This window comes from Aethalodelphis obliquidens, unplaced genomic scaffold (genome assembly GCF_003676395.1).
Source record: "Aethalodelphis obliquidens isolate GAN/ISIS:26980383/991018 unplaced genomic scaffold, ASM367639v1 scaffold37, whole genome shotgun sequence".
NCBI classification, from domain to species: Eukaryota; Metazoa; Chordata; class Mammalia; order Artiodactyla; family Delphinidae; genus Aethalodelphis; species Aethalodelphis obliquidens.
The window spans coordinates 7,513,947-7,539,034 of NW_020837981.1; the positions used below are offsets into that span (position 1 = coordinate 7,513,947).

A 25,088-nucleotide genomic window follows, 5' to 3' on the forward strand; every position below is an offset into this window, starting at 1 on the left:
GGTTTATAGCAGATGACAAGTGTATTTGCAGAAATCTGTAAGATTCTCAAAAGGGTGACAAAGAAGATGACTCCTGCCCACCAGGAGTTTATTGTCTCATTGGAAAGCCCAAGCCCGAGGGAGCAGGTGTCCAGCAGAACAGGTCATGCAGCACAGAGGGGGCCACCTAAAGATCAGTGCACTGTGAGCTGGGTGAGGGAGGGCGGCTGGCAGGCTGGGTGGGCGCTGGACAGGGACAAGGAGGAAGGCAGGCCTGATGAGACAGCGTGCAGAGCAGGGGCAGGAGGCTTGGGAGAAAATCCATTCTGTGAATAGTGGGTCTTCACAGGAATTGGGGGCTTCTGTTTAGGGCATGTACTCAGCAGGCCCTGGGAAAATAGGGTGAGGCCAGCCAGCCCCTGGAAGGCACAGGGCAAGCCTGGCTGTTGGCGTCCAGTCATTCTCCCTGCATCGGTTCTCTGTGAGGCTGCTTCAGCCCGAACCTGCCTAGAGGAATAGGCGGGGTTGGCATGGGCTAGAGGGTGGTCGGTAGAATGTGGGAGAGGGCACTGTGGCCAGAGGAGGGTGGTGTAAGGGGGTGTAGACAGACTAGCCTTCTCGGAATCCCCAGAGGTGCCTCGTTGGCTTTCTGTGAGCCCTTAGATGGATTGGAAGGCCTTCTTTTTTCTCCTAAGTTTCAAGTCTGAGAATTACAGCTGGGGTGTTTAGAAATCAGGGTCCCTGAGTCCTCCAGGGAACTTGAAGCCCATTCCCATCTGCTGGCCTTCTCTTTGGGGAGGAGAAGGGAGCGGTTGAGGAGTGAGGTGGCTGAGGAGAAATAAGTGAGCATTGCCCTCTAGCTGTGTCCCCGTGGCCACCTCACGTAGCCTCACCAATCCTTATCCTTCTCTCTCTGATGGGACCTGTGACGCCACTGCCTTCCGAGCTGGCGTGAAAGTAGGTGGATGGTGCAGGGAGATGGTGCCATGCACGTAGATCGCTGTGCACTGCACAGATGGTAGGTGTTTTTATTGCACAGGGTACTTTCTCTGTTACTTTTGTATTTCCTCATTTGACCTCAGCAACCCTTTGGGGGTCCTTACTCCACCTTACAGTGAGGGAACAGGTGGGGAGGGGTCAGGTCACTCAGGAATCCGCTTAGTCGAGTGGTTAAGAGCCTGCGTCCGAGTCAAGAACTGGGTTCAGATCTTGGATCTGCTACTTACTGTGACCGTGGGCAAGTCACTCTCCTTCTGTGCCTTGGTTTCCTCATCTGTCAAATGAGAATAATAGTAAGACCTTGTCTTGTAAGGGTTAAAGGAGTTACTAGTTTTGCAGTGTTGAGAGCAGCCCCTGGCACCCAGGGAGCACTGCGGGAGCATCGGCTAATATTCGTTATCATCATTACAATGAAGCGCCACCTTACGCTGTGCCTTCCAGGGCAGGGTGGTTGGTTTGTTCCCCGCTCTGTCCCACACTCGGTGTGGTCTACAAACCAGCGCTGGTCTGCAGACTCTGGGCTCCTGATCCGTGATGAAGTTAGCACAGAGACTGGAATCAGCGTTTAGCAATCTTTAGAGCAATTTGACCTTGCTGGGACGCATTGAACAGGTAAAGACTGCTTCAGGTGCTGTCAGATCACATGGGGCGTCACATGTGGTATGAGCTGTGCATAATAGTCCTTGGTGGTGGCGCTGTGTGATTGCACATAAAGAAGCGAAGTCGGCTGAGAGCCCATCGCTGCCCATTCCTGAGCAGTCGGCTTCCTTGGGAGGCTCCTCCACTGACCACAGCAGGCGGGATCCAGGGCATTTTGCAAGGTGGTGTGTGGTGTTTGTGCTCTAGCAGTCTGTGACAGCTCCAGGGAGTGAGGTTTCCCAGTGGAGATTTTTATTAATGAGCAATTGTTTCCATCAGCGCTACTGACGCTTACTGTGGCAGATGCCTTTCTCGCTGCTCTCCCAGGAGGCATGGTTCTGGCAGGTTTGGTAAGAATCCACAGTGAACCCTCTCCTTTCCCACCTCCTAGGCTGGCAGAAACTAGAAAGCTAGATGATGTCCGTGGACAGCGGGGTGTGGGGATGTGGGAGCTCACCCCTGCTGGTGCAGTCGTCCTGGAGCCTCTGGCAGGGCAGCCGCCAAGCCCTGACCCTGCAGCCCCTCTCCTGAGTGTGAATGCCCCAGGCTCCCTCACAAGTTCCCGGAGGGAGGTGAAGGTTCACTGCAGTGCTCCGTGGGTGGCATCCATCCCTGGGAGAGCTGACAGTGCAGTGGTTCCAAGTGACTGATGAGACACACACATGGCAATGGGATGGAGCTTAAAGCATGGTGCTCCTTGAAAAAGTAAGAAGTAGAGTGAGATGGATACTGCAGCGCTGTTATGTAAATTAACAATACAAAACAATGCCCATTTTTCAAGAACACACACAAAAAGATAGACAAAACAATGGTCGCCTAAGTGCCTGGGGGAGTAGAATTGGAAGGGAAATGGGAATAAAAGGGAATAAATAAGAGAGGGAGGAAAGAAGCATCACTTTTCTGTGGGCTGCTGTCCTTGAGGGAAGGGGCTTTTGCCTGCTCCCGGTGGCCGGCTTCTGGTGGTGCGGCGTCTGTGTGTCTGGGCTGAGCTAGCAACCTCAGGCAGATTACTCACCTGCCAAAAATGGTCTTGGTGAAGAGTTGCCCATGCTGTCGCGGGGCTGTCGCAGTCACCAGCGGGGGAGGGCCAGCTGTAGTGTGTGGAACAGCTGACTCAGTAGGGATGTTTGTAATACTCATCTAGGTGATTGTGGGGGGGTGACCAGCACTCTGTTTAAACATGGCATTGGGAACACGCGTCAGCAGTGCCTGCCAAAACCCGCATTGACATCTTGGCTGTAGTGGGCAGATACGGGTAGTCACCCTTTAAGTCAGTTGATTAGAAAAATAGCTCTGTTCTGTGTATTTATTGAACTTTTGATGTCATGTGCTGCAAGAGAGATGGGGATTTTAGCTTCAGGAAGGTAGAGTCGTGCTCAGACTAAGGAGCAACTTTTTAATTGCCAGCAACCACTGCTTTAGGAAAGGAAATGAGCTCCTGACTGCTGGAAGTATTCAAGCAGAACCTCGGGCGTGGCAGGGAAGGTGTTCCTTCTGTCACGTTCATGGTTGAACTGGATGCCACCTGCAGTCCTTCCTCCTCCAGTTGAACTGGGCTTCATGCTTTAGATCTGATGCCAGTAATTAAAACAAAATGATTCCTTGGTTTTAACATGTAATTCACCATGCTTATGGTAGAGAGTTTAAAAAATGCAGGCAATCAAAAGAATAAGTTGCAGGTGCTTTTACTAACGGGCGGTAACTACTAGGAAGCGTTTTTTAAAAGAGTGAACAAAGGAATCACTTTTTATGGGTGTACAGTATTGCCATATCAAGATGTATGTCACCGGTTCCCCTTGATTGGAGATTTAGAAATGTCCCACTTTTCAGTATAAGTCATGTCGCTGTGAGGATCTGTGTACTTCTTCATCTCCTCGGGATAAATACCTGGAAGTGGGGCTACTGGGTCAAAGGGTATGGACGATTTTAAGGCTGGTGTTACAAATTGGCAGGCAGATGGCTTTGATTCTGAGTCACTCCTAGGTCTCTCCAGGTGTAGTTTTTGGATCCTTGTCTTCAGAATCCCCTGGGAAGCTTCTGAAAAGTGAAGACTCCCCGCCCCCTCCCTAGGTCTCCTGAAACAGAACCTGGGTGTGGGCTGGTCTCATCTGCAGTTTTACCAGCAGCCGGAAGAGCCTTCGACTCGCTGCCTGGTGCTTCCTCAGGGTCGGAGCCTGCCCAGGGAAGGGAAGCAGAGGAGCTTGTGTGTTCTGTCTCACTTGAGACAGCTGTGATGTACTTGCGGGTCAGGGGGGCAGCAGAGTGGGGAGAGCGCTGTTTAGGGACCTACCTCTAGGTGCCGTTTTCCTTGTCTGTGAAGTGGGAGTCTCAGTGGTTGTTTTTTTTTTAGATTTATTTTTTGGCTGTGTTGGGTCTTCGTTGCTGCACCTGGGCTTTCTCTAGTTGTGGCGAGCGGGGGCTACTCTTCATTGTGGTGTGCGGGCCCCCCATTGCGGTGGCTTCCCCCGTTGCGGAGCACGGGCTTCTAGGCACGCAGGCTTCAGCAGTTGCAGCACGTGGGCTTCAGTAGTTGTGGCTCACGGGCTCTAGAGCGCAGCCTCAGTAGTTGTGGCACATGGGCTTAGTTGCTCCGCGGCGTGTGGGATCTTCCCGGACCAGGGATTGAACCCGTGTCCTCTGCATCGGCAGGCGGATTCTTAACCACTGCGCCACCAGGGAAGCCCCGACTCAGTGGTTTTGATGAGCTGAAAGTCTTCTGTCTATGACTACGTATGTGAGTGTTTCTCTCACTGACGTCACAAGGTGAGAAGGAACTCACAGGGCCGGGCCGGGTCTGGGAAGAGAGCTCTGGGAAAAGTGGGTCAGGACGGAGAGCTCATCTTTCCTTCTCTTCCCCACGGCGACCCAGGGCTGATAAACTGTTGGAGCGGGGTGCTGTTGGCCGAGGCCCCCTCCAGGCCCAGGCGTCTTTCTGTCCAGGTCAGCAAGAGGCGCTGCTTCTGCCCCTGGATTGCTGCTTCCTGTGTGTAGGAGTGAGCCCTGTGTGGGGCTCCCTGCCAGTGTGGGGGCGTGGAGAAGGCCCAGATGTCCCTCCTCAGCACTGTGGCTCCCAGAAGTCACCGATGCTGCCTTTTTTTTTGGTTTTTTTGTTTTTGTTTTGTTTTGCGGTACGCGGGCCTCTTACCGTTGCGGCCTCTCCCGTCGCGGAGCACAGGCTCCGGACGTGCAGGCTCAGCGGCCCCGGCTCATGGGCCCAGCCGCTCCGCCGCATGTGGGATCCTCCCGCACCGGGGCACGAACCCGTGTCCCCTGCATCGGCAGGCGGACTCTCAACCACTGCGCCACCAGGGAAGCCCTGATGCTGCCTTTTGCCACAGCTTCACCGTTTGGATGTGCTGCTTCCTAACGGTGGAGTTGGTAGTCCCGACGAACTTGCTCAGGTGTACCCACCCGAGGAGGAGCTCTTTGCCAGGTGTAACCTCCAGGAGGCTACTCTAGGTGGGCTGTTTACCACTTGTCCCTGCAAAGGTCAGGGCTCTGACTATCCTCTGTTTCCTGGTCTGTAAGTCTAGAAGGGACATCATTCATTCACGTATTCAAGCAAACACACTGAGCTGTGGTGGTATCAAGATGAGTGATGTACGTTAGCGAGCAGACAGCAGCGCTGCTGGCTTGGGGACTGGTAAGTCATGCTCTAATGTGGGTAGAGACAAAGTGCCTGGGAAGCACGTCCAAGGAAGGGATTGGTTTTGTCTCATGGAAGGGGGAGCTGGGCTGAGGGTTGGTCTCATGGAGGAGGAAACTTGAGGGCTTTGCGGGTTGAGTAGAAGTCGTCAGGTGATGGGTAGGTAAGTTCCAGGCAGGGGGAGAGAAGCCTGGGGAAGAGCAGCGAGGCAGGAGGCGAGCGTGCTGGGTGACTGTGGGCCCTGTGGTGGCTGGATGGTGGTGTGGTCAGGGAGGGACTGGAGCAGAAGAGCAGGAGAACGAAGCAGGAGCTGGGCCATGGACCTGGCCTCCAGGTCTGCTTTTGGTGCTTCTGAGCCACGTGGCTTAGGCGAGGCTTAATGTTTTGGAACCTCGCCTTCCTCCCCTGTGAGATGCAGTAATAAGACCAGCCTTAGAGGGAGTTTTTAAGAGGTGTAATACATATAAAGTATGTAGCCGAGACCTTGGCACAGAATCGGGTACACAGCAAGCGCTGAGTACCTGATTTCCTTCTTTTCAATGCTGGGGTGAGGCTTTTTGACTTGATCCTAATAGGCCGAAGGGAGCCATGGAAGGTTGTAGAGCATGGAATTGACAAGATTATATCTGTTTGCTCAGGTGTCTGTGTGTTTTTAAGGCAGCTTTGGTGATCTGGTGGGGATACTTTTGGGGGTCTGTGGTGGTGAGGCTAGAGACTTGGGCCAAGACTAGGAGGGGTGAGGAGAATCCTCCCTGTCATGGTCTGTTTCCTGCTGCATTTCTTGTGTGCTGGCTCCACCGGGCTGCTAGGATGGCCTGCCTGAGCTCTGGGCAGAGGTTTTGGGGGAGGGGCTAGGGTTTGAAATGTGTCCCCTGAGACAGCTACCCCTAAGGGAGGCTGTAGAACTGGACACTTGCCAAGCGCAAGTCTGGCCTTGAGAAAGTGGGCTGAGTGTCAGGAGAGGGACGGAGCCTGGGCCGGGACAGAGCTTGTGGAAACAGGCCTGCTACAGCAGTGTGGTAGATGGTAGGGATTGCAGATGTTTATTGGCCACTTACAGTGTGTGCCAGGGAGCTTACATGGGTGTCTCATGGGTCATCCCAGCAACCCGAAGGTGAGGGGTTTTTATTTTCCCCATTTTACAGATGAGGGGACTGAGGCCCAGAGAGGGCAAGCTACTTGCCCAGAGTCCCAGCTGATGAGTCAGGATTTCACTTCTGGTGGTTGGGATCCAGAGGGCACACACACTGAGCTGCGGTGGGAAATGGGAGCAGCCTTTGGGGCCGCTAGATTTGTGTGGCGTTTTGGCTGCCAGTTCCTGGTGGCAGATTTCAGTTGCCCACAAGGAAGAGCACTGCGCACGGAGAGCCGGTCCGCGATGGGACGGCTGCCTTAGGAGGTGGTGCGCCCGAGGCTGGGAGGGCCTGCAGGGGTACCTGTCAGGTGCTGCCGGAGCTGGAGGAGACGTGCTGTGTGCCACCCGGCCCTGCCGGCCTTGAGACTTCTTGGCTGGTGCCCAGCGCCCCACATCTTCTCCCCTCACACCCCCGGGAGCTGCGGTTTTGAACTGGGGCTGGAGGTGCGGGTGGGATTTGGATGTTCACAGAGGCAGGCGCCGATACAGCCCCTGGCGTGGAGGCGGGGACAAGCCCACTGCGTCTCAGAGAACGTTGCTTCTGTATCCTGGGTGACTGCAGGGGCCTCAGACATCAGCCCTGGAGGTGGGCACGTAACTGCAGGCTGGTCCACGCGTCGTCAGAGTGCGCGGCGTGGAGCAGGCCGGCGCTCACTTGCTCACTTGCCTCGCTCATCTGCCCGGCATGCTGTGCTTGCCCAGGGCCACAGAATTCCTCTCGCCCAGAATTCCAGGCAGCCTGCCACAGCCAGTTGAGCTGTTCCTGAGCTGCAAATCTCTTTGCCACATCTGGGTAGAAGGAAGATCCTAGGGTTGCTGCCTCTTCCTGGCATGATGCCAGCCTGCCCAGTGACTTGGGGCCAGTGACTTCCCTTCTCAGGTCTTTGCATTTGGTGATTCTGCCCGGCACGGCAGCTTTCTCCACGTCCTCAGCTGCTGCCTCGCCCTCCTAGGCGTGCGCTGGCCTGTCGGGAGCCAGGCCTCGGTGGGGCAGGGGCCTGCGCTTCCTGGGGATCACAGGGCAAGTCCCAGCCTGAAGGGACAGACCGGGGCCAGCCTCATGACTCGTGTGCCCTCAGAAGCTGCTCCTGTGCTGGTGCCAGATGGTGTCATCCGGGGGTTGGATTAAAAGGTAACTCTGTTGGCAGGAAGAGCGGCCCTTTCCTGGCTTTAGTAAGCAGGCCGGTTGTGGGCTCTGTGCAGGTCTCCTAGCCCCCGCTCTTGGGTGCCTCTGCCTCTCCTCTCGCTCCCCTCCGGTCCTCTTTCTCCCCCTGCCGGGACAGCCCTCCTCAGATGCGCCTGCACCTCTGTCTCCCTCACTTTGTCGCCAGCCTCCCCTCTCTGGACAGGTTTCAGGATCTTAACGAGCAATTCAGCAGGGTTTGCTTTGCCTTTTCTTCCCCGTCTCTGACAACAGGTCACTCCCCGGCGTGGAAGTGTGGTGGGGCAGGGGGAGATCAGGAGACCGAGCCCAGGCCTTTGGGGAGGTCAAGTGGATGTGGGGAGTGCAGGGCCACCTTGGCCGAAGCGTGGGGGCCGGCTGTGAGCCGTGTGTCTTTTAGAACTGATGGAGGGGCCGTTCTGGTGCCTCGAGGAGACACGAGTCCCGGGAAGAAGGTGCTGTTTTGAAGCTGGCGGGGTCATGGGTGTTTTGGGGGTTGGGGGTGGCAGTCCCACACTCCTGGACCTACGTAGGCAATCACAGGACTTTTGAGGACCTCTGGGGAACCCCAGAGGGCTGTACTATCTGTGGGTAGTGGAGATGGTGGGAGAGCCCTGCCTGAAAGTTCTACCACCATCAGCTGACCCAGAGGCAAGGGGTTCAGAATATTTTGGTAGAATATTTCTCAGACTTCGTCCCCATGTCTCCCTATCTTCGGACAGGCCCTCGTTTTGGGAATCACATACTTAAAAAAGTTCCTTCTGCTGTTAAGAAATGGTACAGTAGACTTTCTCCTTTATTATTCTTTATTTGCCTAAAGTATTAGTTTATTAAGAGACAAAAAATCCTTTTAGAGTATTTTCCCCCTTGGGTAGAATTACAGCATTATATATGCACACATACAGCATCACTCACCTATTTTTAAATCAGCAGCTAAACAGCAATCATTTAGAAAAATTATTTAGGCAGTGGGATTATGAGCCATTTTATCTTTCTTCAAGCTTTTCTGTTTTAAACAAATTTCAAATGGTACTATTTTTTTTTCTGATATTCTGTTTTGTAAATGTTCAGGTATACAAAAAAGTTGAAAGATTAGTACATTAAACATTTGTGTAGTCTTCACCTAGTTTCACCACTGAGTAACAGCCTGGCATGTTTGTTTTCTTTTCATTGTCACTCCATATTTAATTCACAAAATATTTTTCCTGATTCATTTGGAAAAAGTGGTGGATATCGGAAAACTTCACCCCTCAACACTGAAGCGTGCATCACCTGTGAACCAGAACATGCCCCTACATAACTCACCATCATTATCACACCCAGGAATTCAGTGCTGATACAGTAACATTATCTAAGAGGCAGTGCATTTCAGTCTCCCTGATTGTCCTACATATACTTTTTTTTTTTTTTTTGCGGTACGCGGGCCTCTCACTGTTGTGGCCTCTCCCGTTGCGGAGCACAGGCTCCGGACGCGCAGGCTCAGCGGCCATGGCTCACGGTCCCAGCCGCTCTGCAGCGTGTGGGATCTTCCCGGACCGGGGCATGAACCCGTGTCCCGTGCATCAGCAGGCGGATTCTCAACCACTGAGCCACCAGGGAAGCCCCTACATATACTTCTTATAGATTTTTAAATTCTAATAGACATGTGTTTGGTTGTTATGCTCATGCTCTTTAAAAAAAAAACTTGGATTATAAGCTTGATTATCAGCGACTGTCACACCTTTGTTAGAACACATTGTTATATTATAGACGAGTGTACACACACTATGATTGATATCCCTTAGGCAATCTTGGAGTTCTTTTATCTTGGGAGGGGCTTGGGAGATCTGTTCTTTTCTCTTTACAGAATCTGTGGTCTGAACAGTTGAGAGACCTTTCCGGTGTCCCAGTGTGGAGGTCTGCATATGTGTTCTGAAGTTCTTTGGTTTATGAAATCTGACACGTCCAAGTCTGGACATTTTAAACTGTCCTGCTAAATTCTTCTAAGTACCCAGGGCTCAAATGTACCGTTGCCTGGGGTGTTGTAGATAATTCGACATAAAACAGAAAAACCAGAGGCATCTTGTACAGAGCTCAAAACCCCCCATGGGGTCACTGGCGTCCTCAGCTCTGGGCACCCTCAGAAGGTCTGACTGCTGCAGTGGGGCTGCTGAGGACCAAAGCCCAGCCAGCGGAGAGGAAGGAGGAGAGGTGTGAGCAGTGGGAGGTGAAGGGCAGGGGGAGGTGCCGCAGGGGCCAGTGCAGTTCTGCCCTGTGGAGCCAGGCCGCTCAGCTGGCCCTGGGGTCTGTTGGCTGAGGGCCTGCCTGTACCTCCCGTGGGAAGCAGCTCTGTATTGGGAATGAGCCCTGGAATGGAGCTGGTCAGATGGGCTTTCATCCAGCTGCAGGACTGGCTCATTACTTCCCGTCCCTGAACCCCTGGCCCACTCGTGGGGTTGGAGTGAGGAACCAAGAAGAGAGGTCTGGCGAGTGCTTTGAAATTGTAGAGCAAGCAGGTGGCCCAGCCCTCAAGGTCGTCCGTCTGGGGGGTTGGCAGGCTTCTCACCACTGGGACTGTCAGATTGGCACGAGGCAGGCTGGCTCTGGGGTGGGCAAGCTCCGGATGGGGAGGGTGAAAGGAAAGGTGATGTTCCCAAGGAGGAAGGTTGCAGTGTGGGCCCACAGGGAGGGCTTCTTGGACGAGGTCAGGCTTGAGTCCTACTGGATGGGCAGGGTGGAGAACAGGCATAGCACAGGTCAGGGAGCAGAAGAGTCTGGGGCTGCTCTGGCCAGTAGGGGTTCCCTGCCCCAAAGGGGATCTCCCATAACAGACCGGCAGTGAGAGGGCTGCTACAGTTCTGCGTGTTTGGAGGAAAGTGTGACTTAGGATACTGAGTTGTTCTTCCTACCTTATCTCAAAAAAACAAAAACAAAAACTTTATTCTTTGCTGATAGTAAAGCATGTACATTCATGTAGAATATTCAGTTAATGAAGAAGAAAAAAGAAAAGCACACAAAAAATCCCAGAGGCAACCCTATTAACATTGTGCTGGGGGAAGATGGAGCTTTTATCGTATGCCAAGTATTGTGCCAGATGTTATCTCATTTCATCCTCACAAAAACCCTGGGAGGTGGGTACTTTTATTATCGTTCTTTTATGGGTGAGGCAAGCAAGGCACAGAGAGGTTAAGGAAGGTGCCCTGAGTCACACAGAATGTGTACGAGCTCGGATTCCCAGCAGGCAGGCGGGCTCCAGAGCTCATACGGGTAACGCCTCTGGGATACTGATCGCCCTCGCAGATATCTGACGCGTCTGTATGCACACAGAGGCTAGGATTCAGCCTCTGAGTGGGAGACTGAGACCCCAGCCGCCATGCAGTTGGTACGGATAGACATGGCGGTCCTGCACACCTTCTTCCCCAGAGCTCCCTGTATGAAAGCCGCAGTCAGTGGCCTCGGGTTTAGAAACAGGTTTTGTCTACTTGCTCTGGTTACCTGAGGAATAGAGAGGTCAGCCCATCTGTGGGAGGGACCCAAGATAGCCATGTTGGGAAGAGGAGACAGTGGGGAGTGGAGGACGGGATGTCCCAGCTCAGGTCCAGGGGGGCAGGTGGGGCCTGAAACTGCCCTCCCGCTCCCTCCATCTGCCGTTAACCATGTTTCCTCCAGGGAGAATCGGAAAACTAGGTAATGGTGTCTGTAGTGACTTCTAGGCCATAGGCTATGAGTATTTTTTTGGTTATTTCTTACTTGGTCATCTGGGCTGCCTTGGACTTCTGTCCAAGGCATGCAACAGTCTACAGCTGATGCTTCCCTGTGGCATCCAGGGACTGGCTGTGGACTTAGCAGGTCACAGACAGGAGTTGCTGCCCAGCTAGATTTGGGATTGGCGGGGGTTGCTGTCTGAGGGGCAGGCACTCCTGGAACCCTTTCTTGCCCCTGCCCTGGCCCGGGGCAGTTATCAGAGCCCTAGCGAGCACCTGGGTTTTCAGGGGGCACTGCAAGAGCTGGCACGGCCTCTCGGGACCTTGTTTTCCCATCCGTACAGCGGGGTTGATGGTGTCTGTTCTCGCTGGGGAGAGTAAGTGTTAGGGTTAGGGGAGAATAAGTGGGCTGGTGGCTGAGGGAGATGTGGGTTATTGGGGATCTCTGTTCCACTCGTGTGTTGTATTCAGTCTCTTCTTGCTCAGATACTGGCAGGTAGGCAAGGTGAGATTTCTTTGTTCTCCAGCTGATAAGGGCAGAAACCGAGGTTCAGAGAGGGCAGCTCCTGTGGTCACGTGGCCTGCACGCCTCTGTCAGAGGCAGGGCTGAAAACAGATCTAACCCCCAGGCCGGTATCCTAGCCTGGCAGCGTACAGCATACGGGTCTTGCCATTCTCGTGTTCCTTCACTCAGTTATGCAGCACCGACTGCATTCACTCTGAGAAAAGAGCAGGAAGGTGGCGACACAGGAAGCCAGGGCTCCAGATTCAGCTTTGTTTGCCCTGACTGTGTGGCTTCAGGATGTCTCTGTGGGTCTTTTGTTTGTTCAGCAGTTGTTTATTGAGTACGTATGGTTGCCAGGCCCTGTGAGAGATGCTGGAATTACAGAGGTGGAAGAGGTAACACCGTGGTCTCAGGGAACTCACAGTGGGGTGTGGGAGGTGGCTTGTGAACAGCTAGTGCTAATACAGTGCACAGGTGCAGTGTCCAAGTGGAGCATGGTGGGGCTCTACGAGCTCAGAGGTAGGCAGTCCTGACCCTGCTGGAGCCTCAGTTTCCTCATCTGTCAAATGGGTGTGTTGGATTACTTGATCTTTGGGCTTCCCTTGTGTCTTTTTTTTTTTTTTTAACTGAAGTATAGTTGATTTACAGTGTTGTTAGTTTCTGGTGTACAGCAGTGATTCGGTTATACATATATATATTTTTCATGTTCTTTTTCATTATAGGTTAATACAAGATACTGAATATAGTTCCCTGTGTTATATAGTAGCACCTTATTGTTTATCTGCCTTCTGTCTTTTACATTCTGTGATTCTTCATGAAAACAGTGTTATCTTGAGGGCTAAAACACACCTAGGGTCAACCGAAATTTTATGTTTAAAGTGGTCCCGGGTCAGACGGAGAGGGAGGAGTCTGTTGTGTTCTGTATCTGTCTTTTCACAAATGATTATTCGTTCTCTGATGTGTCAGATACGTTTGTATGGCCCGGGAGTGCTTTTCGCACAAGCTGGCTTGGCTTATGGCTGTGTGCCAGTGCCAGCAGGCTTCTTATGGGTCACGGGGTAGGGGGTGGATTGAGGGCACGTGTCAGATGTGCTCCTGCAGATCTGAGCCAGTACTGAGTGTGAGTCCATTCGCTTGGCGGGGGTGGGGTGGGGTGTGTCCCTTCCCTGAGGAAGTGGCTGCCATCCCTGTTCCCTAAGGCCACGTCTGGCCTGCGGGTGTGTCTGGTGTCTTCCTGAGTCCGGTGCTTGTGGGCACCACAAATACGGACTGTGAGAGCGGGGTAAAGTGGTCACCGCGGGGCCCTAGCCACCCAGCCAGGCTGCAGAAAGGGGCGGGGCTGGAGCCAGGTCTGAAGGAGGGGCAGGGAGGGGGTGGGGAAGGCTGGAGAGGGCCTGTCCATAAGTCCCCCTTTCCGGGCCTCATGGGCAAGGTTGTACAGGCAGTGAGTGGCAGAGCCGGGATGACTCGTGAATCAGTGTCCTGCATCTTAAAGCTCTGCAGGGAGTGAGCTGTTCAGCAAACCCGTGTGTCATTAAGATGCTGCATTTTAAGGACTTTTTTCATGGTGTCCTGTGGAGTGCTGTGTAGTGGGGACGGGAGGGGAGTGTGGGTGTTGGGCATGATCTGAGGTGGATTGCAGCTCCGTGCTCTGTCCTGTGTGTGAGCGTGGTGGTGGTGGGGAAAGAAGGAAGGGAGAAAGGTGAGCCCCTCACATATGGACGAATCGCCCGAGGTGGCAGACACCCCTAGACTCTCACCTCCTTTCCTCCTCCTGTGAGTCCCTGCTGTGTAACAGGCCCCACTGCGCACTGCTGCAGGGAATGCAGAGATAAATAAAAGCCTCTTCCTTGGGGAGTTCTCAGCAGGACTGGATACTTCATGTGCAGCCCAGTGCACAGTGAAAATGCAGGACCCCTGGCTCGTAAATCATTAACAGATTTAAGACGACAACAGCAGAGCATGAAGCCACGCTCAGGGCCTTGTGACTGTGCAAACCACACACCTGTGATGGCCAGCCCTGGGCCCCAGTCTCACAGGTACAGCCAGGCCTGCTAGATGTTGGTTAGAACCATAAGGAGGTATAAGCAGGCTGATAGCAGAACAGGTAGTTTCCAGGTGGAGGGATCTGGGAAGGCTCCTTGGAGAGGTCCCACTTAAAGCTGGGCCTGGAGAGATGGCTAGGACCTTGGTACAGGTGGTGGTGATGGTGGAAGTGGGAATGTGTGGGCATAGGCAGGGAGTGATGAGCACATGGCCCATTAGCCTGGCCAGAGGCCTGCATGGTGGGGAGAGCAATGGGAGGGGGGTGCAGACAGGCTGGGCCTAGCCCTTGAGAAAGACCCTTGAATGCCAGCCTCAAGGCAGGCTTTCTTCTGTAGCCAGGGATTCCTGGGAGCTTGGAGATGGTGCAGAGCTGGGCCCTGGGAAATGCTCTCGGGAGGTGGTGCTCGCTGGTTTTCCAGTAGCTCGGAATGACTCTGATGTTAAGACACTTGACATTTGTTATTCACTTAATCCTCCCGAACCATTGTGGGTGAGGAAGCGAGGTACAGAGAGGTATCATGTACCTCCTCCATAGTGGCAGGTGGCAGAGCTGGGACCCTGGAGACTCGAGGTGAGTCGGGAGGTGGAAGAAGCAGTTGAGCTGGGAGAGGTGTCCCCAGGATGGTGGCAGTAGCAAGAAGTGACTGGTGAGGGGTTGTGGAGGTAGGTCAGGTGGACGTGGGCACCTGAGTGGGTCTCATAGTCAAGAGTGTCCACCAGCCGAAGACATCTGTAGTCCTGGTGGGTGGCCATCCTGCTGCAGCTCAGTGTCAGCAGTGATGGGAGCACCCCACTCTAAGAAGCTGCTTGCCTTTTCTATGGGTAAATCCAGCCACTTTGTACCTTTTGGTGTTTTGGCCTTAAACGGTCTCTGAGTTTTCCCTTTTTCTCATCATCACCGTTTGGCCATGTAAAGATGGTAGTCTGTTCCTCCAGACCTTGTACTGCTTCCTTCTTGCAACTCTTGGTTCTTTCCCACCTCCCTCATTTGTTGTGGTTTTCTGCCAAATACCGTGGTTCAGGTATGGTTAGAACAGCCAAGATAGATGGAACCGACTTTCAGCGTGTCTAGTGGATGCTATTGGGTTTTGGATTTTCCTGCACTTCTAAGATGTTCGTTATCTTTGGCCCCCACCCAGTGGCGGTCAGTAGTGCCCCTCTCCATCGTATGTCCACTGAACCATGTTCCCAGATTTACAAATACCTCCTTGGAGGGCTGTCTTCCTGTATCCTGTGCTCTAAGACCTCATGTGACAAGTTCTAAATTCCTTGTGACCACCTTTCTTCTCCCGCCCCCCACCCCCCGGGGTCAGAGGAAACAATGCTTAGTTTCTGTTCCTCCATTTTTCTAGAGGGACAGAAACGGAGATGAATTAGCCTGCAGCTGACCCTGCCTGACCCCTTCCTGGGTCTGCAAGCCGAATCCTACACAGTCTCCCAGCCTGGTAGGTGACCTGCCAGAACTTGGTAACTCAACACTACCTTGCTAATTGTCTGCTGAGGTCAGAGCAGCCCTTGTCATCACCCATCCACCAGAACCACAGTCCGCGACTGGGCCAACTGGTTGAGCCACTGTTCTGGGCACTCATGGGAAACAAGTGGCCTTTGTGGTGAGCCAGTGGACAGAGTGGCCATCAGCATGGGGGAGGTGGCTGCACACGCAGGCTACAGGGCTGGGCGGGGCCCTGAGCTGGGAGGCCTACAACAGGCTCCAGTTCTCTTTTTTCTTTTTTTTTTTCTTTTTGCAGTACGCGGGCCTCTCACTGTTGTGGCCTCTCCCGTTGCGGAGCACAGGCTCAGCGGCCATGGCTCTCGGGCCCAGAAGCTCCGCGGCATGTGGGATCTTCCCGGACCGGGGCACGCACCCGTGTCCCCTGCATCAGCAGGCGGACTCTCAACCACTGCGCCATCAGGGAAGCCCGGCTCCAGTTTTCTTGATGGTGCAGGGGGCGGAGTTGCAGGGACTGCTTCTCTCCCTTTCTGGTTGCCGTTAAAGGCAGTGTTTCCTGGTGTTTTTATCGTGCCTGTATCAAGAGCCTTCACTGATTCTTCTGCCTGGCCTAGGCCCAGGCCCAGGAGGTCATGATCCTTGAGGGGTTGTGATCCTTCTTCTTGGCTAGGTTTTCATCCTGTCTTCTTGAGATGCAAACACAGAGGGGAAACGAGACGTTGGAAGATTGAAATATTTCAATTTTGGCAATTCTTCCTCAGTTATCTTGAGGGAATCTCTCCATCACTCCCCACCAAACACAAACCCCAAACACACATCTCAGAGGAAGTTGGTCAGTATTAGGTGACTTGGTTTAATGAGGTTTAGTGCATCAAACTTGAGAGGAAGATGATTTAGTAACAGGGGCTGGAATGGTCCTTACAGATGTCCTCGCCTCAGAATTTCATCTGCTTGAAGCACACCGATGGTGTAAAGGTGGATTTGGGCGCAAGCCTGTCGTTTGAGAGTATTTAAGGAGGCTCCAGTGAATGATCTCAGAATGAAAAAGCTACTGGCTCTTTAAAGTCTTTCCAGAAGAATCGTTAACTAAAACTGTGTCCAACAGCTTTGCCCATGAGTATTAGTAATACTTTTAACCCACTCATCTGATCCTATTCATATGGGAATATGGGAATTGTGCTTTCACTGTGGGCATAGGGGCCCTCCACTGCACATTTTTTTTTTCTTTTGCATATTCTGTCATGTCATTTCCCTCTCCACGACCTTGTAGATCATCTGGAGGGAAACTGCTAACGCTGACTGGGGCATCCACGCAGGAGCTGCAGAAGGGGGGAGCGCTCTTCCCACGTGGACCCAGCCCCGTCATTTGTCTGTGATTGACAGCCAGGGGCAGAGCAAAGAGGCTCTTGCTGCATTTCACCTCCTGGTAATGCAGTTGGCTCTTCCTGCACTTTGTATTTGCTCTGTTCTCTGGTGCCCCCGACAGCCCTCCCCACCCGCCTCGCTCATCTTTGATGTTGTTGCCATGGACCAAAAGCTTGGAAAATGAAAGAACAGGTTGTAGACCCAGAATGTTTGCCCCCAAGGAAAGCGCATGTTTGCACAAAATCCTGTCTGACAGTTTCCATTTAAACTAAGAAGTTGGGGGCCCAGCAGGCCCTTGGAAATATGAAAATTGGCACTTTGTTGGGCTGCACGCTGATGGTAGCTCTGTATCTGAGCTCCATCTGTCACTGGAGATTCGCATTTTTCAGATGAAAATCGCTGGCTGGCCACAGGCGACCTCGCCGCTGCTGTAAGCGTGCGTGCTGCGTGTCGCTTCGGAGCCTGCTTGTCTGCCCCTCAAGGTCTCCTCTTTGTTTTTCTGAAATGTGATGAAACGGAACATGCCTTTAAAAATAGATATTTTCTGGAGATGGCCTGACTGGGATTATTGGCTGTGGCGGTCTTATTTCTGCCCCATGAGTCCCTTATCTCATCTTGGCTGATGGGACGCTGGCAAGGGCTGCTTGCATTTTTTTTTTCTTTTTATTCTTAATTGTGTTTCCAAAGATATCCCTTTTGATCATTCATTTATTTGTGCACAGGCAAATTAATTCTATAGAATTCATTAACTTAACTTTTTAAGAATTTTTTTTCTGAGTATCAAAGCAGTACTCATTTAAAAAAGAAAAAGAAAGAAAAGATTCCAAAAGTATTCATGGTAGAAAGTGGAGTTCCCTTAAGTATCTGCTGGAGGCCTGAGGGTGGGGAGGAAGGCGGTGGTCTCATACAGTGGTCCTCCGGAGGGGCAGGGACACTCGGATCACACTGGGGCTGCTGAGTGGGTGGGGGACAGGCAGAGGGAACAGGGTTAGGGTTAGAGGCAGCTCAGGGGTAGTTAAAGGTCTCAGAGGGCTCAGAGGTCGGTACATCTGGTTCCAAATCTAGCTGAATAATCTAGGGCGAGTTCCTTCATCTTTCTGAGCTTCAGGGTCCTTGTCTGTAAATTGAGACTGATAGCAGTACCTCTTTCCTGGAGTGGTGTGAATTTTAAGTAGGATAGCATATTCATTTGACGGTTTTCCACGGCTCTCACCGTGGATGATGTCTGTATTGGAAAGGGCTGTACAGAGCCTGGCACGGTAGCAACTGGATTAGTGTGGTAGGGCTGCCGTAACAAAGTACCACAGACTGGGGGGCTCAATGACAGCCATCTATTGTCTCACAGTCCTGGAGGCTAGAAGTCCCTGATCAAGGTGTCGGCAGGGTTGGTTTCTCCTGAGACCTGTCTCTCTCCTTGGTTTGTAGATGGCTGTCTTCTCTCTGTGTCCTCACAGGGTCTCTGTGTGTGTGTGCCTGTCTGTGTCCAAATTGGCTCTTCTTAGAAGGATTAGGGCCCACCCTACTGACCTCGTATTAATTTATTAATTACCTCTTTGAAGACCCTTTCTCCAAATACAGTCACATGCTGAGATTCTGGGGGGTTGGGACTTCGACATGTGAATTTTGGAGAGGACACGGTTCAGCCCTTCACAGCAATTATCTCTATTATGCACGGTTCTGTAGTGATGAGGGGCCCTGAAGCTGGCCTTGGCACTGTCTTCAGCTTGCCACGTGATCTGGCTCGGCGTGTCTCCTCTGGACATCTGCAGAACATCAAGGCTGGGCGGTATAGGGGCCCCGTAAGCTCTGAGGAGTCTGGAGTGTAACTGAAAACGGGGATCCAGTACTTACTCTTCAAGCTTTAACTAAGCACGGGCCTTGTGCACGGCAGGTACAGTGATACCGGTGCCGGCGTTTCCTGTGGACGGGAGGACACTGGGCGTGTGCGCTGTCAGGGCTACCTGCAGATGGCCAGTGCTCCAGGAGCTGGTGCGCTCTGCTTTCGTTTGCTACACTCTGTGGTTAGGGATGTGGATTTTATTTTTTTTCTCCTTGAACAATATAGTGAACTATCTTCTCTTGTTATCAAGATCAACTTTCTCTCCTGAGGAATGCCTGTGTGTGAAAGATAACCCGCATTTGTGCATTTGAAATACTTCTCTGATCGTCTCCGCATTTCCTGGGGCTGACTGGGGACAATCTGAAGACAGTGTGTGACCAGATTTTGCCTGAGATGGGGTGTGAGGGAGAGCTCTTCTTTCTGCATTTGAGGAAAGAGTGGCCGTGGGCCCGTTTTCTGAGCGGTGGAGTAGACGACTGGTTATGCACTCAAGCTTAAGGTAAGTGTGAGCACTGGATTTGCTGAAAGAATAGGTGTGAAACTGAAACATGGTGGACGGCTTTGTTGTGGGGGTTTAGCGAGAAGGATGCTGGCGATGTTTCATCTTTATTTGGTGGTGTGGGGTGGCTGGCAAAAGGAACACTCACTGCTTGAGTGTGTTGGTGCAGTGGGTCTGTTGCCCAAGGCCCTCCCCCGTGCTCTGGGTGTGACAGCATTTGATACCTGAGTGGATTTCTGCAGGTGAGTGCGTGCAGCTGTCCTTTCTGTAAAACACTGTAAAAGGTGCCTGTGGTTTCAGGAATGGACTCTGTTTCACCGGCTTCTGAAGGTCACCTTTTCAAAATCCACAAAAGCATTGTGTAAATAAGGTTGAACCCTTCTGGTGATGTCACCTTATCCAAGAGGAAGGGTGCATAAAAGTGTCCCAGGGCTCTTCTTGGTTGGGAAAATTATCTGCTTGGGGCTGGGCCTCTGAGAGCCTCCCTGAAGGGCCAAACTCTTCTTTACACTGTCTTTCTCAGGGCCTCAGAAGAAGAATAGATGGGAAGAGATCACTGTCTTTTTATTTTTCGTGAGGGCCCTTCTGGTCCTGCCTGTTTAAAGAATGTTAGAGAAACCGGTTGGGTTTTAGAGTTAGTTCTGATCAGTAATCAGTTACAGTAAGCTTGCCAAGGGCTGGGTGCCGTGAAATAGTGCTTCTGTCGGTGGGCTGGCCCTCAGGAGCCGCCCAGACCAGGAGTGATGCAGGCCTCCTCGTCTTGCCCTCGGCACACATCGCTGGTCCATCCTGGGCTCCCTTCCTGGTGAGCACAGGTGTGGCCTCACACTCCTTAAACACAGCAGGCAGTTGTCACTAGACACAGCAGTCCATTCATGCTGAACCTCTTTCCTTTCCTGGTCTAATCCAAGCCCTGCAATTCTGGTGGAGAAACCACAGCCAATCAGTGGCCTTACTTAATTAGCAGAGCATCACTGACTTTTGCCTTCTGTGTCCTGTTGCAGCATTTGGTGTGGCAGAACAGCCCCTCTGACCACTCTCTACCCCATTGCCTTCTAGAAGACTTAATTCTCTTATTCCTCCTGTCTCCCTGAGTGGGCTTTGTGTGTCTCTTGCTGAAATTCGTATTCCTTCTCCTGTCCTCACAGGTCGCACGTCCTAGGATTTTATCCTGTATATGCTTAGAGCAATACTTACTGCGTGGGTGCTGTTCAGGAAGTCCTAGATCTGGCCCTCCCCTTCCCCTCACCTTTTTCTTACCCATGGGCTTCACATTGCCAGTGAGCCGCTCTGGGGTTGTCACTCAAATCCTCCAGGCTCTGTGGGGTGAAGTCCCAAGTGGACTGGGTTAGCCTGAACCTTGCTCCCTAGCTCCAGACTCCAGTTTCTGACCGTCAGCAGGCCACCTGCCCAGAGATATCCTTTAGCACCTTCAGCCTGAGCCTCAGCAGTGTCTCCTAATTTCTCTTCAGCAGCCTTCTTCAGTTCTGCACCTCCTTAACTGCAGTACCTTCCGCACACCCCAACCCAGCATCCTCCTCCCGTCCTCCCCACCCCTGCTGTCTCTTGTGTCACCGCTCAGCTTGCACCCCTGACCACTGGTTCAGGGGAGCCCTTGTGGGAGCATCCCAACTGTTTTCTTTACTTCCAGGTCTTCCCTCTTTCCACCTTTCCTGTTCACATGCTGGAGACAGTTCCCTGAAGCTCATGCCTGCTCTCTTATTCCTGTGCTCAAAAATCCCAGGCATTTCTGAGTCCCAGGGCTCAGGAGCTGGGGCTTTACGTGATCAAAGTCGTTGTAGGATTGTGTGAAGCTCGGTGAGGTTTGGATCACTCTGAAGGCCCAAAGATTTTGGATTACTTTAATGGCAAGAGGGAGGGAGATAAAGCCCTTGCCTCTCCTCCCACTGCCCCGCTGTTGGGTATTTTTTTCCCTCCCAATTGTTTTTTGTGGTAAAATAAACATAAAATTTACCATCTTAACCTTTTTTTTTTTTTTTTTTTTTTTAAGTCCCGCCACATGGTTTGTGGGATCTTAGTTCCCCGACCAGGGATCGAACCCGGGATCTGGCAGTGAAAACGCTGAGTCCTAACCACTGGACCACCAAGGAAGTCCCAATCTTAACCATTTTGAGTATACAGTTCAGTGGTTTTAAAAACATTCATAGTGGGCTTCCCTGGTGACGCAGTGGTTGGGAGTCTGCCTGCTGATGCAGGGGACGTGGGTTCGTGCCCCGTTCCGGGAAGATCCCGCATGCCGCGGAGCGGCTGGGCCTGCGCGTCCGGAGCCTGTGCTCCGCAGCGGGAGAGGCCACAGCAGTGAGAGGCCCGCGTACCGCAAAAAAAAAAAAAAAAAAAAAATTCATAGTGTGCTACCATCACCACCATCCATCTCCAGAACTCTTTTCATCTTGCAAAACTGAAACTATACCCATTAAATGGTAACTCCCCATCTCCCCTCCCCACTCCAGCTTCTGGCAACCACTCTTCTACTTTCTCTCTCTAGGATTTTGTCTGCTCTAAGTACGTCATGTAAATGGAATCAAACAGTTTTTGTGTCTCTGTGACTGGCTTATTTCACTTAACATAATGTCTTCAAAATTCATCCACGTTATAGATACATGTCCAAATTTCCTACCGTTTTAAGGCTGAATAATATTTTATTGTATGTAGATATCACATTTCGCTTATCTTTTCATCTATCAGTGGACAGCTGTGTTACTTATACATTTTAGATATTGTGAATGATGCTGCTAAGAACATGGGTATAGGATTATCTCTTTGAGACCCTTCTTTCAGTTCCTTGGGGTATATGCCCAGAAATGGATGTATTGGATCGTATAGTAATACTGTTTTTGATTTTTTGAGAAACTGCCGTACTAGTTTCCACGGTGGCTGTACCATTTTACATTCCCACCAGTAGTGCCCAAGGGTTCCAATTTTTCCATGTCCTCACCAACACTTAACTATTTTCTGGCTTTTTGACAGTAGCCATCCTGAATGGTATGAGGTAGCATCTTGTGGGGTTTTTTTAATTTAATCTATTTATTTTATTTTTGGCTGCATTGGGTCTTCATTGCTGTGTGTGGGCTTTCTCTAGTTGTGGAGAGCAGGGGGCTACTTTTTGTTGTGGTGCACGGGCTTCTCATTGCAGTGGCTTCTCTTGTTGTGGAGCATGGGCTCAGTAGTTGTGGCACATGGGCTCAGTAGTTGTGGCTCACGGGCTCTAGAGCACAGGCTCAGTAGTTGTGGCACAAGGGCTTAGTTGCTCCGCGGCATGTGGCATCTTCCCGGACCAGGGCTCGAACCTGTGTCCCCTGCATTGGCAGGCAGATTCTTAACCACTGCGCCACCAGGGAAGCCCCTTATTGTGGTTTTGATTTGTATTTCCCTAATGACTAGTGATATTGAGCATCTTTTCAGGTGCTTATTGGCTCTTTGTATCTCTTCTCTGGAGAAGCCTCTCAAGTCATGCCTATTTGTGAATCAGGTTTTTTTCCTTGTTGAGTTTTAGGAGTTCTCTATACTGATGTTAATTTCTTATCAGATATGCGATTTGCAAATATTTTCTCTGATTCTGTGGGTTGCCTTTTTACTCTGTTGACAGTGTCTTTCCATGCACAAATTTAACAATTTCCATGAAGTCCAGTATGTCTATTTTTTCTTTGGTTGCTGTGTCTCTGATGTCATATCCAAGAAATCATTGCCAAATTCAATGTCGAAGCTTTGCTCTGTATTTTCTTCTAAGAGTTCTATAGTTTTATTTTTTAAATTAATTCATTCATTCATTTTGGGCTGCGTTGGGTCTTCATTGCTGCGCGCCGGCTTTCTCTGGTTGCAGTGCGCGGCCTTCTCATTCTGGTGGCTTCTCTTGTTGCGGAGCACAGGCTCTAGGCGCGCAGACTTCAGTTGTTGTGGCTCGCAGGCTCTAGAGAGCAGGCTCAGTAGCTGTGGTGCACGGGCTTAGTTGCTCTGCGGCTTGCGGAATCTTCCCGGACCAGGGATCGAACCCGTGTCCCCTGCATTGGCAGGCGGATTCTTAACCACTGTGCCACCAGGGAAGTCCAGTTCTGTAGTTATAGCTTTTATCTTTAAGACTTTGATTCCTTTTGAGTTAATTTTTGTATGTGGTGTTACATAAGTGTCCAAATACATCCTTTTGCATGTGGATATCTGGTTTTCCCAGCATAATTTCTTGAAAAGACTGTTCTTTCCTCATTGGATAGTCTTAGCACCTGTCAAAAATTATTTGGCCATTATGCAAAGGTTTGTTTCTGGGCTCTCTGTTCTGTTCCTTTGGTCTTATGTCTGCCTTTAAGCCAGTACCACACTGTTTTGATTAGTGCAGCTTTGTCACCAGTCAGGAAGTATGAGTCCTCCAGCTTTATTCTTCTTTTCCAAGATTGTTTTGGCTATTTGGAGTTCCTTAGTATGTGGCCAGACGAGGGAGAGCCCAGGCCTATCCAGTTTCTGATCCCGTGCCCTTTCACTGTACAGTCACTTTGTACCTCCCACCCCTTGGCAGGGGTCTTAGTAGGTTTAAACTCGGCACAGATATTGGGGCGGGGGAGGTAAGCGGTTCTCTGTGACCTCAGAGTCCTGGGGACACAGACTGAGTTGCCTTGGTGGTGAGTAATAGTCAAGACACCACACAGACCATGTGAGGGGGCGGTGCTGCTGCTGTTGAGGGAAGAGGGGGCAGAACAGCAGCTTATTGCTGATGAAGACAAGACCTCTCCTTTGCAGTGGCCCTCTTTGGCCTTTGTGGACTGGATGTCCCCGTCCTGTCCAGCCTGGGGTATCACGTCCTCGCCTACTTTCCGGTCTGACCCTGGGGCCTTTGCACTTGCTGTTTTTCTACCTGGAACAGTCCTCCTCCAGCACTTTGCTTCCTCCAGACTCCTTCAGGTCTCTCTTCAGATGTGGCCTACCAGAGAGACCTCCCCTGGCCCTTGTAGCACAGTAGCCACCTCTCCACCCCGCCCCACTCACCCTGCATTTTACTCGGCTGTAGTGTTCTTCACAGCGCTTACTACCTGATGCATTTTGCATTTGTGTATTGGTTTATTTCTCTCCCACCTGCACTCCTCTGAGCTCCATGAGGGCAGGGACTCTGTCTTGTTCTCTGCTGCATCCCTAGTTTGTTCACTAAGCATTTGGTGGCGGAATGGGCTTTGTGTTCCCAGGGCAGACGTGCCTACCAAGGGGTGGTGTCTTGTGCAGAGCACTGTCAACTTCATCTTTCTTGAAGGGCTGACCCATGCCCATGTTATGTGCAGGTGGCGGTGAGGGTCATGAGAGGGTTGGGGCGTGGCCTGGTGTTATCCCAGCACACAGTGAGCACTCTGGCTTGTTCTGTTTGAATCAGAGAACAAGAGACCCGGAAGAGAGGTGGGCTGGCTTGGAATTGGCTGTGGCCAGGCAGAATGGTGGAAGGGGAGGGGAGGCATCCCTATCCTGAGTGGAAGAAAACAAAGGCATAGCAAGGCTGGATTCAGGTATTGGGCAGGGACACTCATGGTTGAGGGTCAGATAACAAGAACAAGAGCTAGCGTTTATGGAGCGCTTGTCCGTGTGCCTGGCTCGGTCCTCATTCAGTCCTCATAGCCCACCCTTCCTATTTCATAAACCAGGAAATGAGGCGCAGAAAGTGGAAGCAACTTGCTCAAGGTCACGCAGCTGTTGGTGGCAGGCCTGAGCCCAGGTGGTGTGGCCCAGAGCCTGCACTGGTACCACCACCTGTGATGGTGGAGGGCAGCACATGCTGCTTGGTCACAGTCCGTGCAAGAGGAGGTAGCCTTTTCTCCCTTTACTGAGTCATGGAGAGGGAGTCCAGATGGAGAGCAGGAGGGAGCCGGTCTGCTGTGACTCCTGGTGCTGGTCAGAAGTTTATTCCAGGGCACATGCGCCCACCGGGGGATGTCTGGCTGCAGGATTAATGGGAGCGTGGCTGCGTGTGCTGCGCTGTTTCTGTCCCATCTCGGTGTGTCCTCTTTGCTGCTATGCTTGCGTCGTGAGGGTAGCAGGGCAGTGACACTGCGGCTGGTCCCTCCTGCACTGTCATCTGTTTTGGGGGTGCCTGTCAGGTGTGGCTGTGTTCATTGATGATGAACATGCCCCCCTACATCATTGCATATTAG

At 51.9% G+C, this 25,088-nt stretch overlaps 1 protein-coding gene across 9 annotated transcripts in view; it reads left to right on the forward strand.

The window, feature by feature from the left end:
• The window catches only part of DLG5 (discs large MAGUK scaffold protein 5), a 121,456-nt gene that overhangs the window by 15,024 nt on the left and 81,344 nt on the right, over positions 1-25,088 (forward strand). For 2 of the 9 annotated variants that reach the window (XM_027129774.1, XM_027129776.1), the window contains exon 1: positions 24,802-24,805. The exons of 6 other annotated variants lie outside the window; for them this stretch is intronic. The gene's annotated coding sequence lies outside the window, so the exon portion shown is untranslated. Of the gene's footprint in view, positions 1-5,235; positions 5,261-24,801; positions 24,806-25,088 lie in introns of those variants that run through there. One more of the 9 variants, XM_027129777.1, reaches the window with a different exon arrangement.